This window comes from Egretta garzetta, unplaced genomic scaffold (assembly GCF_000687185.1).
Source record: "Egretta garzetta isolate BGI_Z169 unplaced genomic scaffold, ASM68718v1 scaffold788, whole genome shotgun sequence".
Taxonomy (NCBI): Eukaryota; Metazoa; Chordata; class Aves; order Pelecaniformes; family Ardeidae; genus Egretta; species Egretta garzetta.
The window spans coordinates 441,208-447,326 of NW_009260668.1; positions in this window are offsets into that span (position 1 = coordinate 441,208).

Genomic DNA, 6,119 nt, shown 5'->3' on the forward strand with positions numbered 1-6,119 from the left:
GCTGTTCCATTGCTGAAGTAGCAATTATCTTATCTGCCTTTCACAGTGCTATTATGCAGTCCGTCTCATTTGAAGGAAAAGATGTCCTGAGACAACAGATTTAAAAATACTCCTTGGTTCTCAAGTTCCTTTTTAAAAGTTGTTTTGTTTCTTTGTTTTAAGTCACATTTATTTGACAAAGGAACCTCATCATTTCATTGAGTTTAAGATTAGATCATTAGACCTGAGCCACTATTATTTGTTACAGTCGTCCATGACTCTTAAACACAAGGTCTCATTTCAGCAGTGGTTATCATTAAAATCATCATTAAAATACTCTTTATCATTAAAGCTAGAGATAGTAGGATGTGCATGAAAGATCGCTTTATCTCTCTGCAGTCTGTACACAGGAAGACGTGCCCTGAAGGTCGACGCTACCTGCAATATTTGCTGGACGTGTCATATAGCCAGTAAATGTTTTTAGGCACTTCAAAGTTAGCGACAGCTAAGCACAGGGATTCGTGTTCTCGGATCTCATTCTGACAGTTTAGCAACCCCTACTAATAAGTATTTGAGGAGCAAACAGTATCAGAGAAATCTTTAAGACAGATGAATGTCAAAGAGACCCCAAATGCATAAGTGAAATAGCTGAAACAGAAAGAAACTCACTAATTCAGTCTAATAATTGTCCCACATCCCTGGTACCTCATCTGCTAGGGAGCAGAAACGTTACTTCCAATTTCACCTAAGTTAGTTAGCGTTCCTGTCAGCTGCTTAGTGCGAATGCAGACCAAATTCAACCCAAGTATTTCAGTCATCACTAAAACCCACTTTATGTTAGGATCCATGACATACAACAGGGTATTAATATTGACCTATCATATAATAGGCAGCTTGACTACTAAGAGAAATTACTTTCAAGCATAAGACATTGCCAGGATTTATAGAAGATGAATGAATTTCCCTAGAAGGTGACAGTGCCTTTCTGACATTGCCTAAGATCTTAATGTTGCACTTAATATAAATATAGCCTTGTCTTATTAAAAAGTGCAGATCAGCATGTGCGACGATCGTGTGATAACACTGAACATCTGCCAAACACAGCACAAGTAACCTCATGCCAATTGGTTTCCTTCCAGCTTAGATAAGTAACGACCACAGCTGCCATTCATTACAACTCTCAAACCAGCTCTGTTTCAAATATTAAACTCAGTTTTAAATATTAAATATTAAATACTAAAGTAGCTGGCTCTGCAGCTGCTCTGATTTGGAGCAGAAGAACTTCACGGAAAGCCTCCTTCTCCATGCACTGGCTGGTAGACTCCCTAGAAACAGTTTACATAGCTCATCACCCTTGCATCAGCCCATCACCATTTCTCCTGCTAGGACCCTGTTTAAGCCGATTAGCTGGGAACCCCAGCTTCGCAGTACACTTGTCCCAGAGCAGACAGGCTGCTGCTTTGTGCCCGCCGGGGCAACGGTGAGTGAAGCTGGAAATGCTGAGAAGGCACAGATTTAGTAGATAAAATGTGTTACTGGGATGGTGGCATATTGTAAACACCTAGAATTGAGTAACTGGGTCCTGGGAGCTCAATGGCTTACAGTTTGCAAATGCACCATCAGTTGAAAGTGAAGCTTCAAGAGGCAAGTAGTTAAATATGGACCATTCTCATGATGAAATCAGTACCCCATCGTTTAGTTTGATGGCAAAAAATGCCAGTTCAGATGCATCACAATGCATTTACAGTCTTCCAACAATATTGCCTTGAAACCCCAATCAAAAGCACCCATATAAAAATAAACTTTACAATGAAACTCAGGTTTGCACTGAGTTGCACAGGATGCACTCAACCTTGCAAAGATTGATCTCTGAGCAGGCAGCTGACTGCTATATTCCTTGAGGTGTCTGCTAGAAATGATGATTTTCAGAGGAACAATGTAGTAGAAAATCCATATATATATGTAGTTGGAACTACCCAGCAAATCTAATGAGATATTTTACTTGATTGGTACGAGGTGTGCCTCTGACGTTCTTCACTTGAGAGAATTTGAGTTGTCCAAGTCTCCAAGGTATACCCTAAAACTTGGTCTCCACCCACTGAATTCAGCAGCTGACCAGCTTCATGGGAAGAGACTCCCACCATAGGTGATGTAGTGATTACTACACGCTAGTTTGACATGCAGCTTATGAAGTGATGTAGATCACCATGTCAAAGCTTACAGTAACATACCAACAACATCTGTAAGTCTGAAACATGGTCCAGAACTCCCTTTAGCTCAAGCAGAAGATCAATGTGGCTAATTAACAGCCAAGGTATGGGAAAGACGGGGAAATTGTTCCCACTCAAGATAATGATAGATCCTGCTTTCATTTAAGACAGTTGTGATGTCCACCCCTTCATCAAAGGCTTGTTCTAAAGGTTCATATTAAAATAGTAGCATGTGCTAGGCTTTCACCACCCTTTTAATACAGGGAGACAAAGAGCTGGATATACATATACTATATTCATCACATTAAGACAGTGTATTCAGTTTCTGGAACTCAGCATGGAAGAGTATGTCTTGGTCAGAGTTTGCAACTAATATAGGTGGACTATATCATCTACTGCAGGATTAACTGGAAAATCTGTGCTTTTTCCTGGGTTCCCTAGTCACTGGGGACCTAGAAGTGATTTCTGCAGAGCACATGTGAGTAGATTCTCCGCCGTGTGATCATGAACACACATCAGAACTAGCTGTCTAGCTTCTGCCTGCTGCACAGAGGACAGATTCTCTCTGAAGAGATCTGTTTTCCTTGCGGGAGAGCTCAAATGGTATCATCTGTCAGCAGCACACCTGCCACCTATTGAAACCTTCCGTTTCAATAACCCAACGACTGTCTTCCACCACCTCTTCAGGAAGGATGCTGAAGTTCTCCAAAACTCCAGAATTGTATGTGGCCACTGCCGTTTAGCAGAGAATTTGTCTTCCACGGGCAAAAGTGACAGCCAGCCTCTATTACGCATCCAGAGTGCCCAGACTTTAAAATTGCATGTTGGTAACAAGCTCCAGTACATGAACCTTGGACCCTTTAACACAGGAAACCTACGCTGCCCTCACTTTTCCACTTGGTTTCAGACTGCACGGGATTGTGCTGATTTCCAGCCTGTTGTTCTGCCCTGGAAGAGAGCCACGATACCCCCAAGGGCTGCCTTTCTTCTTGTAACCCACAGTACAGAGAGACCACAGAAGCTTGCGCGACCTCTCGTATAATCCAGCTGTGCTGCAACCAATACTCAAGTCACTTCCTTCCCGAAGCAGGACCCACTCAAACCACTTACACCAAAGTTTATACTCCAGGCAACTGCTCAAGACTCCTTAGAAAGGAGTTTGAGGTCATCTTCAGGCCCAGGTTCAGTGGACCATTACACGAGTCATCTTATAGCTGCCCTTACTGTGGTCTTTGCTACTCAAGAGATGGAAAAAATGGCGAGGATTGCTGCTGCCTTCTTGCTGTTTTCCCTGCAGTCTCAGTTCCTACTGCTTCAATTGCTGGCAGAGCGGATCTCTATAGGGCTTCTGCCAAGCAGAATTACTGTTGTTGCCTCAGGGTCTGATACAGCTGTTGGTAAACTTCCACCCTGCTCTCCCAGCTATTTTAGAAGGAGCTTCACATTATCTCCTGGGCACAGCTATTGTGTTCTCATTCCATGTCAGATACAGACCGATCTGATTTTCCTCTAGCCTAGCTAAAACACTCCAACAACTGCTTTAATTTAAACAAAAAAAAAATCATTTTTATTTCATGTACATAAACTAAACATATCAGAGGAATCCAAGCCATTACGGAGGAAACAATACACTCCTTTAGATCAGGCACAAGCTTTTTTCTTCCCCTTCAGAAGAGGGGAAACCCCATGCTAACCAGAAAAGGTCCAGCACCTCCACAAAAAAGAGGTGGGACCTTCTAACCAACTTTGCTCACTTACTTCCAAGAGACCTGCCTCAACCACTCATCCCTTACTCTGGCTAGGAGCCCTACGTAAGTCTACTAAATACTGCTTATACCTCTTGACTGATCCTGAACACCCATACTCTCCCAGAGTGAAGCAGGCTGCTTCTATAAAGCAACCTGTACACTTTTTATACCAGCTCTCACATACTGCTTGCATTAAGCAGCAAGTGGCCAACAAGTGTGGAACTAGAAGTTCTGTGTGAGTGCTTAGATCGGAGTTGGATGAGACTGATGTCAAGGAGCAGAGTTTGTGGGAGGAAATGCCACATAAATCGGAGGTTCCACCTATGCAATCGGTGTGTTCATGAGACATCAGACCGCTGTGACATCAGTAACACTGCAGTATTGCAATGTACAAGCCAAACTAACATGTTGTTTTGCAGTACTTATGGACATGATGACACAACTTCGGGTGGAGGAATGAGGTTATCACAACGAAACTCAGTCTCAGAAGACAGGATGGACCTTAGGAGTTTACATACTGGATGTAGGCAATGGTTTAAGGAAGATCATCTAATTTCCTTGCAAGTAATGATAAGAGCTGTTACCTTTGAGATACCTTTATGTTTTGGTCCAAAATGCTTGTAAACTAGGTAATGCAGATTTTTTTTTTTGCATCAAGTGATCTTACAAGACATTCGTGAAGTCAGGCTCTGTTTTTCAAGCTATTTGCAAATTTAATATTGGACAGCGCTGTGCTTATTATTTTAGTCTATGACTAATCCTTAAGAACGCTGCAACTATTATATGGCAAGTGTAATAGCAACTAACTGAATGAGGCAGATTAAGTGTATTTAGAATTATCTATCCAAATATGCACTTTCGAAAGGCATATGTAAGTTTTACAATTAGGAGATTAAAATGACATGGCTAGAGAGAAAGAAACAGTTTTCTTGAGGTCTCGGGTACCTGTTTTTGTCTTGGTTCCACCACACCAGAGAGAGATTTTGAGTGTAAAAATTGGTCAGGTTTGAGCTTTGTTTAGAAACTTGCCTGATAATTAGATGCCAAGGCTGTTAATTGTATATACTTTTTCCACTGTGCAAGTGTAAATTATTTCCTGTAATAAACTTCACTGTACATGTTACTAGGCTGTATATAGATCAGAGACGGATATTTATAATTAGCCCATATTTGCCTTCACCTCTATCTTTGTTTCCAAGGGTTGCTATGGATAACTGTTCTTCCACCTCCCGTGTTCTCATTTCGCAGGCCTTGTGAGTCTCACAGGGATGAATCCTCTCTTCCGTAGCATTAAATATTTATACAATGACCTGACAAAGCAACCTAGGTGAAAACGCGGGCAATACTGCAATAAGTATTACATCTTCTTGCTGTTAAACCTAAACAAAAGTATATTGCAGCCTTCCCGTGCCTTCCTAGGACAGCTGCCCCAAGCAGTGTAGGCCAACTGAGAAATATGCGAAGGAGAGAAACATTTTTGGGAGTTTGCCTCTTCTCTCAACTCCTGTTTCCTTGGAATGATAAAATTTACGCTAAGAAGTATGCCCAATAGTTGCAAATGACAAAAATGTCCACTTTCATTTAGACCAAGCCAAGATGCCATATCCCATTTCCTTCAATGGCTATTGGCAGCGTAATCCATTTATGGATTGATTTATTTCAACTGGTGAGGAAGGATGGTAAGAACTGGTAAAACGGTAAGAGCTGCAATGAAATACATGCTACAGAATATTTCTGCCTAGCAAGGAAGATTGCTGGCAGCGCAGCACTTCACACTTTGAGAGACTAAGGTCTCGACAGAGACACCCGTGGCCCCGTGATGGCCCAGGGGTGTTGCTGCCAGAGGGACCTCCAGCCCTTCTCCCCGAGGGGCGGGTGACTTACCTTCTGCTCCCCCAGAGCCTGAAAGCTGTTGAGTGATAGCTGAGAGGGGCTGGCAGACTCATCATTTTGAGAAGCTGACCGTGCCCTGCCCTTAGGAGAGAGGGAACTCTTCCCTGGAAATAAATGCGGGTTCTGGGATTTACTGGTGGACGAAACCGCAGCTATTATGGATCCCACAGTTTTCGGGCAAACTGCACGACCCCCGGCAGTGGCCGGGCTTTGCCAGTCGGTAGCCACACGCTTGCTCGCCGATTCTCCGGCAGCGCCGGGTCCCAGGTGGGGGCTGGAGCGCCCGGGG